The sequence below is a fragment of the Equus quagga genome, chromosome 19 (assembly GCF_021613505.1).
Source record: "Equus quagga isolate Etosha38 chromosome 19, UCLA_HA_Equagga_1.0, whole genome shotgun sequence".
Taxonomy (NCBI): domain Eukaryota; kingdom Metazoa; phylum Chordata; class Mammalia; order Perissodactyla; family Equidae; genus Equus; species Equus quagga.
Genome location: NC_060285.1, coordinates 19,676,537 through 19,688,734, shown reverse-complemented (window position 1 = coordinate 19,688,734; position 12,198 = coordinate 19,676,537). Strand labels below are relative to the sequence as shown.

The window sequence follows — 12,198 nt, the reverse complement described above, 5'->3', positions numbered from 1 at the left end:
CAGAGAGACAAAGAGATAGAAAAGGGGAGGAAGAAGAAGAAGAAACACAATTTTAAGGAGATGGGAAAGAGTAGAGAACAGCAGGGAAAGGAGATGGGAAGTAAGACAAGGATGGAGGGTGGGAAGACCCCAGGCCAGGGCTCCCTCTTCTTTTTGATTCTTTATAGTTAAGGATGATCAAAGTACCCTACAAGAGTACTTGCATAATATTCCTCTTAAGCCCTTCAACAACTAACGTTTTTGGTGTCATCTTTCAGCTCTAATAACTCATTGCCATCTCTCACCATGAAATCTCACCTCTGTGTTTTTTCTGCTCCTATCACTCTTTTACTTTCTCTCAAAGGCTAGCCTATCTGGCTCAGGGGCATTTACATTTTATGGGTTACAACTTTCTCAGGTTACTAGAACCCAACTATTTCTGTCCCTACCACACTTAAATCTCTCTACCCAGCTTCCGCTCATGCCTTCAGCTCTCTTCTGCACACGCAGCCTGTGATGAGATCTCATCCCGCACTTCCCACACCTCCCTACCTAGCCAAGGTATAGCTCCCACCAGGCATGTTACAAATAGCTCAGTGTTTCCCAAAGTGTGTTCCCTGGACCATCTGCTTCAGAATCTCTGGGGTGAAGAGAGAGGAGAAGGAAGAGAGATTTTTTCTACATGCAGATACCTGGTCCCAGTCCCCCCAACCCTGATGAACCAGATTCAGGCGGAGGCGACTTTTGAAAGGTGTATTTTTAATCCTTGACCCAGACGATTCTGATACACAGGACAGTTTGAGAACCTCAGCAAGACCAGCCCTTCAGGCTTACCAAATTCTTCCTCCTTCAAGACCCTGCTCAAAAGATCAGAGACCCCCTCTCCCCTGACACACAGTGTCATGTCCAGGGCCTGAGCCACGCACCTTACACAAATCACTTACATTCTCCAGTCCTACCCTTTTTCATCTAAAAGCAGGATGTGGCATCTAAGTCATGAATGGAAACAGGGACAGGACAGGTAACATATATACAGGAGTGCAGCTGGCCTGATGAGCATTAGTAGAAGCTGGAGGCTGCATACTCTCATTAAGGCAGCAGCTGCTCCTCCATGGCAGTCAACTGTAGCTGGGTGGCAATGCCACCCAGAGAGGCCAAGGCTTCTGAATTTTTAAGGGATTCCAGAAATTTGGATTTTTGTGTAAATTTTTCCAATTTTTAACTTCTGGCTGATTTTTTTAACAGGCTGAACAAAATACATGTGGAGTACATTCAGGCTGAGTCCACGTTTAGAATCTCTGGATGAGAGTTCCCTAGGGTAGCCTTCAGCATCAGGGGTCTGGGATATGTTGACCCTGAACCTCTCTGGCTTAATAAGTTGTTCTGTAACTAGTTGGAGCTTCTCTGCTGTTCCATCTCCTTTCCAGGAAAACCAAAGGTTCTGACTACCCCTCAGCTCCAATAAAGGATGACCTGATTGCAGGTGCCAGACGAGTGGTTCTCAAACTTCAGCACACATCAGAATCAACTGGAGGGTATGTTAGAACACAGATTGCCAGGCTCCATTCTCAAAGTTTCTGAGTCAGAAGATCTGAGGTGGGGCCCAAGAATTTGCATTTTTAACAAGATCCAAGATGTTGCTGATGCTGCTGGTCCAAGCTTGGCACTTTGAGAGGCACTGCTGTAAAGCACTACTCACCACCCATAACGTTGTTTTTCTCCTTAGATCAGCACTCAGTCCTTAGCTTCTCTCTCATCCCTGAGTCACTTCATACGGCAGTCACTGTGGGCTTGCTCCCATCATCAAGTCCACTTTGACAATCATAACTGTCATTTTTGAGTGTTTACTATGTGACAGCCATTCATCTAAGCACCATACTGTATTAACTTTAACCTTTAACATAACCCTATTAGGAAGGCATTATCACCCCCAATTTCTACATGAGGGAACTGAAGCCCAGAGAAGTTAAGTAATTTGCCCAAAGTTACACAGTTAGTGGGTGGCAGAGCCAGAATCCAAAGCTAGAAGATCTGACCCCAGAGCCTGTTTATCATAGTATTTATGGACCAAGCTGGGGCACTTCTAAGAGTGAAAGAAGACACTATTAACAATTATGCCTGGACAACAAATGTAAATTGGGACATAAGGTCGCCCTGTGTATTCTGTCCTTTCAGATGTACTCTTTGAGTGGTCCACAATTTTGTGAAAAGGGCAAAAATTTTGCAGCCAGTCAAATTCCATCTTAATTGAGCTAAAGCATGCAAGAACCTAGTTCACTGCCTGCGACATGGTAGCAACTCCATGGATGTCTGTTTCTTTCAGTGAAGCTTCTAAATCCCTACTAGGGAATATGGACAAGTGTAATTAATATGTGGCCCGTATTCTTGAAGCCCGCACAATATAGTTGATATAAAAAGGAACATCAATGAGAACTCTTAAAAGATCATACTAAGACTAAGAATCCAGGGCTGAGCATAAGAGTTCAGAGATGGTGACTCCCTCAGGTTTTAAATTTTTAAGAGGGAGTAGGGTTTGAACTGAGTCTTGAAGATTGAGTAGGAGATGAGAAGGCTAGAATTGAGGACAGCTAAAGAAAAAGAGCTTATACAGCAGCTACAGAAAGACTAAGAAGTAGTTCAGGGGCTGAACTCTTGGATGTTTCAATTCCATTCCAACCTTTACCAATACCCCAGACAGGACAAAACAAGAAAATCCCTTTTTCTCTCTTTTTTCAGTTTTGTATATACTCTGTCATTTTTTTGCACCCACTCACAAGCCCCTAGAGAACCCAGATGACGACTTTGTCTTCTCAGGCACAGAAGTACAGACAGAAATTTCTGAGGAGAATTGGCCTGTGGTTTTTGAGAACTTCTGAATTTAGGGATTTTGAACAAAATCCTGCCCATCACAATGGTTTTTACAGTAAGAGCAACAACTGCTGGGTACTTAGTTCCCCTGATTTATGTGAAAAGGAAGGACAATTTCATCATACTTTTTCTCAGTCCCAAGTGTGGGGAATTCTAAACAGGCTCAACACTACCCTCTAGTGTACAAAATGGGCAGATGTGGGGATCAGAGAGTGTTCACAACAAACTCAGCTGGAAGAAGACTGGGGAAGGTATTGTTGTATCTGCAGAAGGTCCATGGATTAATAAATATGCAAGTGCTCTAAGAAATATGCAAATGCTTCCCCAATAAAGAGGTCCAAGACAGTGCTTCCCATAGAATATAATCTGCGAAGCACCAGTGCCATGTGGTATTGCATTCACACACCCCCTTCAAGGGTCCTTGGTTAAATAAGCTAGGAGTCCTCTGCACATCGTGCTCCCTGTTACAGAATCAGAGTATTTAGTAAAGGCTCTGGGAAGTTATGCAGTGATGAAATTCCATTTCCCACACATATTTGACCACTGAACCTTTTTCTGTTTTCTTTTCTCATAAATCCATGTCATCCCCTGGGACAACTGCTTGTGCAGCAGACTTTGGACAATGCTAGTGGAAAAAACACAAAGTTCCTACCTTAAGCTCCACATATGATGAAAGAAGGGCTGTCCCATAGGCTTTGATGGCTCCACTTTACTTGCAAAGATTGAACGCAATAGTAAATCAATAGAGCTGACCAAGGTACAAAAGGGCAAAAGAACAGGGTGATGACTGAAACCAAATATCTAGTCAATGGTGCCAAGGACTGGAAGATCCCACAAGAGGCTGAGAGGTCATCCAGCTTCACCCCATCCCACACTCCGTCCCAGTCTTTAGGCAGGATGTGTAACCTTCTTACAGTTCTCCCAATGTGTCATACTCACTCTGTCTGTCAAAGTTCAACTGAGGCTGAGCATAGTTCAAGTATGCCCTTCTTCAAATTTTCTCACGACTCTAGGCCTCATCGAGCACTTCCTTTTCTGACCTTCAATTAGATCATCCTTTCACTTAGTCCTCAGAAGCATATTGAACACCTGCTATACGCACAACAGGATGCTGGGAATACAGATCTGAAAAAGACAGAGAGTGCACTCAAGGAGTTTGCAATTTCTACCGGTGGGGGAAGACGTGAAGAGGGGACTACACACGCTTTGTTCTCAGGAAGACCTCAGCAGATGAAGATACACTGAGTCGCAAATACATTGTCTTGTGGAACACATCCAACAGGGTTCTCACCAAGATCACATGGAGTTCCTAGAACAAAGCCTGGCTCGTGGTAAGAACTGTGTAGATATTAGCTTTTATTGTGGTTGTTATTACTACTACTGCTATTATATATTATATTTATTTTGCATTACTTTATTCTCATTTTGCTGTCCAAGAAAATAGAAGGGTAAGATGCCATCTCACCCAAAAGTGGTTTAGTTGATGAAATTACCTTTTACTCAGTGACTGGTAAATACCAAAGCCAGCAACACTTTATTTCTCTACCTGTGAAACAATGCTACCAATATCTCTCTTTTTGGTTTATTTTATTGGTTCATCAATTCCTCCCTTCATTCATTCAACCAATACTTGTGGAGTTCCCATTATGTGCCAGATTCTATGCTAGGAATGGGGAATATAGTAATAAACAGGACAAGTATGGTCTCTGCCCTCCTGGAGCTTGCTATGTTCCAGATTTGGAAGAAGATTTAAGTAAAATTATGTTATGCGAATGTATTTTGTGACACATAGGGCTGGGTAAATGTACATTACCATTATACTTTAACAACTCATCAACAGTACTGCTGCCAAGCTTGGCCTCCAGTCTCTGGAATGGAGAATATCATTGGGCTTACTAAGCCCTGCACCTGGATTCACTGGCACTTTCAGAAATGTCTGCTGAATGAATTAATGAGTGGAGGAATTAATTAGACGTATTGTTACTGAAATTTCATTTGCTACATAAGTAAAAGTCATGATGAAAAGAAGGGGATCAATAAGAACATGTACGAATTAATAAGCTCCTGTTATGTGATAAATATAATTGCTGTCTTCCTAGTGACCATGGCATTTGGTATCATATTCTCATTTTAGAGATGCGAAAAAAAGTGAAGTTCAAGGCTATTAAGTAACTTGCCCAAGGCTTCAAAACTATAAGCACAGATAGTAAAGGAACCAGTGGCCTGAGAATACACCCCATTTTCCTTCTCTTTTAAGGAGAAGTCTCATTCTTTCCCCAGACCCCATTTTTATTATTGGGGAACACAGTCTTCTTTTCCAGACTAAACTAAGTGAGAATGGATGAAGTGATGAGTTCTACCTAATGTGTCGCAGCTGGAGGTGGGTACCATGGCTATTAGCTGAAATTAGTGCCCTGAAGGCAATCATTACCAGTCCCAGCCTAATAGGAACCCTGGGCATTTCTGATAATGCAGTCTTGATTCCCTCCCACCATCTTCCAAATAAAGTGAAACAAACAACAGATTTCCTTAACACCGAAAAGCCAGTGTCTGTGCTGAGTGAGAATTGATGTGTGAACTCAGTCACACAATAAGAGGGCCAGGGGGGCCTGAAATTCACCTGGTCCAACTGTTTACTTGATGCATGAATCTCCTCTGCTCTGTCCCCACCAAAGGCCTTCTAGCCTGTGCTTTCATGTCCCTGGGGTTGGAGAACTCACTCATGCTTGGGGTCATCCATTTTGTCTGGAATGAGCTGATCGGAAAATATACTATATTTTGAGTTGAAACTTGCTTCAGGTGTCTTCTACTCATTGGTTTTCATTTTCTCCCTTGAGGTCACACAGAAATCTGATCAGCTATCCCCATAATTAGAGTTTCCATATTGCTCTTATGCTCTGATGTCATACCACACACTTAGACTATCATGCACTTGATGTTTTTTCTTTCAACTCATTGTAACTTAAACACCTATTTTAATCTCAAAACTGAGAAATAATATCTGTGAAATCAAAGGTTTGATGTGTTAGTTTTATATTTTTTCTAATTACATTAGCAATGTACCATTAATTATGTGTATTATTTATATTAATGGATTATTAATTAACATTATTATCCATGTATCAGTGGTGGTATAGCCATCCCATTTGGGGAAACACCATACATGTTCTTTCTCTATATACAGTATATGAAAATAACAATCACAGCCTTCATTAGAACAAACATCCCCAGTCCTTTCAATTGTATATCATTATGCAAAATTAATTTTCTACTCTGGTTATTTGCCTCCAATTTATCTGCGTGCCCATTTAGGTTTGGGGGGCCAGTCTCAAATACAACTCTCTAATTATATATGCCCTGATTTTATGAGTACAATCTGTGTTTTCATTTGCTTTCTTGGCAGTCAAACTGCTGTGTGTATTTCTAAAGAATTCACTCGGTTTTAACATTCTTAAGGCTTTTTGCATCTGTACCAGTGTTATATCATCATTTATCATCTTATTCATTCTTTTGAGTTTTTTTCCTCTGGTAGATAATGTTCCTTTTTTTACACTTTATTGAGATATAATTGACATATAACATTGTGTAAGTTTAAGGTATACAATGTGTTGATTTGATATACTCAGATGTTGCAAAATGATTGCCTCAGTAGTGTTAAATAATACCTCCATCACTTCACATAATTATGATTCCTTTTTTGTGGTGATAACATCTAAGATCCACTCTCTCAGCAACTTTCAAGTATGTGATACACTATTATTAACTATAATCATCATGCTGTACATTAGACCCCCAGAACTTATTCATTTTATAATTGGAAATTTGTACCCTTTGACCAACATCTCTCCATTTCCCCCACCCCCCAGCCCCTGGCAACCACCATTCTACACTCTGTTTCTATTAGTTTGGCTTTTTAAAATTCTACATATAAGTGAGATCATATAGCATTTGTCTTTCTCTGTCTGACTTATTTCACTTGGTATAATTCCAAATTGAAAGAGACACAAATAAGTGGAAAGTATCCCATGTTCATGGATCAGAAGAATTAATATTGTTAAAATGTCCACACTACCCAAAACCATACATAGGTTCAATGCAATTCCTATCGAAATCCCAATGGCATTTTTCTCAGAAATAAGAAAAAGAATTCTTAAGTTTGTATGAAACCACAAAAGACCTTGAACAGACAAAGCAATCATGAGAAAGAAGAACAAAGCTGGAGGCATCACACTTCCTGATGTCAAATTATACTACAGAGCTATAGTAATCAAAACAGTATGGAGGAACAAAAATAGACACATAGACCAATGGAACAGAATTGAGAGCCCAGAAGTAAAACTTTCCCATATACAGTCAACCAATACTTGACAAGGGAACCAAGAATACTCAGTGGGGAAAGGAGAGTCTCTTCAATAAATGGTGCTGGGAAAATAGGATAATCACATGCAGAAGAATAAAACTAGACCCTTGTCTTACACCACTCACAAAAATTAACTCAAAATGGGTGAAAGACTTAAATATAAGACCTGAAATTGTAAACCTCAAGAAGAAAACATAGGGAAACATCTCCTTGATATGACACCAAAACCCCAAGCAACAAAAGCAAAAATAAACAAGTGGGACAGCATCAAAATAAAAAGCTCTGCACAGAAAAAGAAGCAATCAACAAAACGAAAGGCAACATATGGAATAGAAGAAAATATTTGCAAATCATATATCTGATAAGGAGTTAACACCCGAAATATATGTAAGGAACTCATGTAACTCAATAGCAAATAAAACCAAATAATCCTATTAAAAAATGGATGAGGGGCCTGAATAGACATTTTTCCAAAGAAGACATATAAGTGGTCAATAAAACCATGAAAAGGTGCTTAACATCACTAATCATCAAGGATATGAGATTCAAAATCATAATGAGATATTATCTCACACCTATTAGAATGGCCATCAGCAAAAAGACAAGAGATAACAAATACTGGCAAGGGTGTGAGGAAATGGGAACCCATGTTCACTGTTTGTGGGAATGTAAACTGGTACAGCCACTTTGGAAAACAGTATGGAAGTTCTCCCCAAAATTAAAAATAGAACTACTATTTGATCCAGCAATACCATTTCTTGGTGTATATCCAAAGGAAATGAAATTAGGATCTTGAAGAGGTATCTATACAACCATATTCATTGCAGCATTATTCCCAGTAGCCAAGATATGGAAACAACGTAAGTGTACACCAAAGGATGAATGGATAAAGGAGATGCAGTATATATATATATGCAGCGGAATATGATTCAGCCATGAGAAAATCCTGCCATTTGCAACAACATGGATGGACATTTTTCATTCTGTTGTAACCAAGTAGAAGAGCTTGCAGTGATCCTTACTATATTTCATCTTGGCCTATCAATTTAACCTGCAAAGGTGCTTGCTGATTCTATTTTGTTACCTAAAATATTCATTCTCTCTCCGAGCCTCTAGCTATCTATAGATTTGACAAACATGCATTCTGTATCTTCATCCAAATCATTGACAGGCAAGTGGTTCTAGAAACTTGCTTCCAGGTTGGTATTAATCCTTCAATCATCTTGCTTTGGGAACTAGTTTCTATAATCTTATGAATGTTTCTTCATTATTAAGACTCAAATGACTTTTATCATTGAACATGGCCTAAGTAACACTCTGGTAATTATTTCTGACATACTTAAATACTTCTCTGTATGGACATATTTGAGTTTTATGATTATTAAAGATTGCTTTAAAGATAACTCACCTCTGAAAGTTATAATAAGGTTTATTGAGTACTTAGTTGTCCACTCATTGTAGCAAACACTTGACATATACTGAGTACTTTTAATATAATCAACTCATAATGGTAGGTATTACTGTCCTTAAGACACAGGTGAGGAGCTCCTGAAAGGTAATAAAACCGTCAATGTAAGCCAGCTAGTAGGTGGAGGGGCTAAGATTCAAACTCACGTCTGTCTGATATCAAAGCACAATCCATTTCCATTCGAAGGTAGTAGGCTCAGAGTGAAAAATGGGTTTGGACAGAGGGACATGTCTGCTTCGGAGTTTGCTAGGTAGAGTGCCTGCATTTGCAAAGCTGATAAGTAACAGTTGTCTTGGAAAAATATCAAATCCTCTGCTGAGGGCTTCGATTTGGAAATGTTGAAAACCTTAGTCACATAATCTCCACAGAAGAGAGACTCATGTAGAAGTGAAGATGAGGCATACTCTGATCTTGTGAGGAGTCTCAGTGTGGAAGCTAAGAGCGGACAGCAGCATCAGGAGGGGTGCACGCTTTACTTTTGCACGTTAGAGCGATCATTTTAAAGGCTAGTGTGCTAAGCCAGAAAGCAGAATTTAAAATGAGCTTATCTGTGGTCTTTAATTATGGCACACTTCCATAGGAAGAAGAAATAAATGTTGTCTATGTTGATCCTCCAATCCTGCTGCTGCTGCCACTGTAGCTATCTCTATCTTGCTTCTACTGGATAAGAAACACAGTGATGCCATCTCGCTAACCACTGGCCTTCTCCAGCTACAGTCTTGGACACAAAAGCAATCTAGATCCTTTCTCTTAAGAATTGCTGTCCTAAAAATGGGGCTGCATTCTTCACTCCACCCTACAGAGGCTACAGAGGGCCAATCAACATGGGAGCCATTTCAAAACAATGTAGGAGACTGATGGCTCCCAAAGGAAAGATAGACTAGTGACTGTGCCATGTGGACTTTAGTTATTGGACATTCATCCCTTTGGGAGATAGTTGAGATGGCTGCTTTTCAATGGGTACAGCCTCTCTGCAACCTTGACCTTATTTTCCAGCTCTTAAAGGGTGGGTGGAAGCAAATTTTTCCAGTAGAAGGCTGTGTTTCCAGGTGCCAAAAATGCACTTGGCCATGGAACTGTTACAGAAGGCCTCTGGGGGAGCCTCTGTGTTTTTGCATGGTTGTGGGTTGCTAGGTCTGGGATAACCTGGGGCACACTGCATTGCTCACCAAATCCTTAAATGAAGTGCTTTAACAAGGGAACACGGGGTAAGTGTGCCTGGCTTTTCGGTCAGGGTTGGCAAAGCCAACTACATAGCTGCCATGTCAAAGACCTCATGCAAGGTATGTCCAGCTGAAAGCATGGAACGACTTGGTCAGACCAGATGGCTGGTCAGTGTGGGAGGAAGCTAGTTATGTTTAAGGTAATCTGAAATATTTTTTAATAATAAAAATTTCATTTATAAAAGAACTTTCCACCTGCTTCTCAGTAGCAGAAGAGCCAAGTCTATGTAACTAGGGAGAATTTCACTCCAGTGGAAACTGTCTTGCACACATTGTTTCCTTCCGTGGTCCAGTGACTATGCTCCCAAGAGAGATCAGGCTGGGACTTCCCAGGATGCACTACATCAAAGATGCTGGTGCCAACCTAGACCCAGAGTGAACCAGAAATCTGATTTGATCTATAAGGTGATCTGCTTGATTGCTAGAGCAAACATAAGGCCCTCATGTAGCCCCAGGGAGAGAAAGGCTTGAGTAGACAACCCTCTGAGTGTGGCCCCTCTACACGTGAAGTGAAACTTCCCTGCTTTGAATGAATGTCTCTGAAGCCACCAACACGTCTTGACAGTGGTTAGCTGACTCAGAGAACTTTCTTTATTTGGGGTTGGCATTTGGGGTCCTGTATCTGGCCCCAACAAAATAGGAAGGGAAGTCTGTCTCCACAGCTGTGTAGTGTGCTCTGATGCATGTGGAAATTGGCATGTACCTAGAAGCTGTCCATGCAATACAGTGGGGGAAATTATGTTGTTTTACAGAGCAGCTGCTATGATACTCTTTCCTGTATCTGGCTGGTATTATTGTCTCAATCTTCTAATGGTCTCCTTACTTCCCCACCTTGTCCCCTCAGTCTCGTCTCCACACAGCAGCCAAAGTCATGCTGTTCAGACCTAAGTCAGATCATATCACTGCTCTGCCCAGAACCTTCCAAAGGCTTCACATCTTGCTCAGAGTGAGTTAAAAGCCAAAGACTTCACAGTAACCTGCAAGACCCTACTGATTCCAACCTGATCTCCTACTACTCTTCCCTTTTACCCATTCTGTTCAGTCACACTGGCCTCCTTGCTGTTTCTTGGGGACATTCCTGCCTGAGGGCCCTCACTCTTACTTTTTCTTTGCCTAACTACATGGTTTGCTCCCTCATATCCTCCAGATTTGCTCCAATGTGATCCTCTCAGTAAGACCTTCTGTGACCCTTCCTAACATACTAGCATTACCTCCTCCCTTCCTTGCCTAATTTTTCTCCCTAGCATTTATCAATCTCTAACATACTATATACGCTTATTTATTTCATTTATTGGATCAACAATCTCTGGGAGCAAGGAATTTTGCCTAATTTGTTCCTTGCTGAATCCCCAAGATCTAAAGTGTGTCTGACGTATAATAAGCACACATCAATACGTGTTCAGTAGATGTTGTATCATTTAATTTTCTCAGCAAACTTGTGAAGCAGATTCTGCTACATCCACCTCACAGACGAGGAAAATAAGGCTTAGAGAGGTTGATTAACTTGCTCAAGGCCACATTGACAGTCATTGCTCTTTCTGACTTGACCAGTTACTGCAGGGCACCCTTATACTGCTTCTCCTGCCATAATACTGTGTCTCCTAAAATCAGTAGCTTTCAGGTCTAGTCCTCCCACCTCTCATAATCCGTAGTCCCTTCCACACCAGTTCCTACAAACTGAAGTTATCAGAATTCCACCATAATTTCTCTTAGGCCTTCCAAAGTGGAGAGCCATACTTTTCTATGCTCTAGCTCACTCTCTGCCCAGAGTGGGCCAATGATATAAGGAGGTTTCCTGTAACCAGCCCAGTTAGATACTGAAAAGAAATCCTACAAATGAGAGCATTCTAAGTAGACTTCCTATAGCATATTGGATATGAAATGTACTTTATAAAGTTTTCTTATTGCATGTTTTTCCTGACCACTCCAAGTAAGAATTTTGACCGTGGACTCAGAAAGTTCTGGCTCAAATATCAACTCTCCTGTATGCTCTCTGTGTGACCAAGGGCAAGCTGCTGAAATACCTCTTTGGCAATATTTCCTAATCTATAAAGTAGTTCTTACCACAGAAAGTGATTATAGTGAATGAATGAGATTATGTTCATGAAGCATTGGTGAATATGAGGAGAATGCACAGAACGTTTAGGCACAATGAGAGATGGTGGCCTCACTGTCAAGAGTAGGGATCTAAAGAGGCTCACACGAACTGAGCAGTTTATCACCATTCCATAGCCAAAATCACACTCTTGATTCCAGAAAACCTAACTAATAAAAGAATCCACTATTGACACATTGGCCCA

At 40.8% G+C, this 12,198-nt stretch overlaps 1 protein-coding gene across 1 annotated transcript in view; it reads right to left on the bottom strand.

The window, feature by feature from the left end:
• The window catches only part of LOC124230192 (uncharacterized), a 79,676-nt gene that overhangs the window by 21,583 nt on the left and 45,895 nt on the right, over window positions 1–12,198 (bottom strand). Inside the window, exon 6 of the mRNA XM_046646001.1 lies at window positions 3,787–3,972. The gene's annotated coding sequence lies outside the window, so the exon portion shown is untranslated. The remainder of the gene's footprint in view (window positions 1–3,786; window positions 3,973–12,198) is intronic.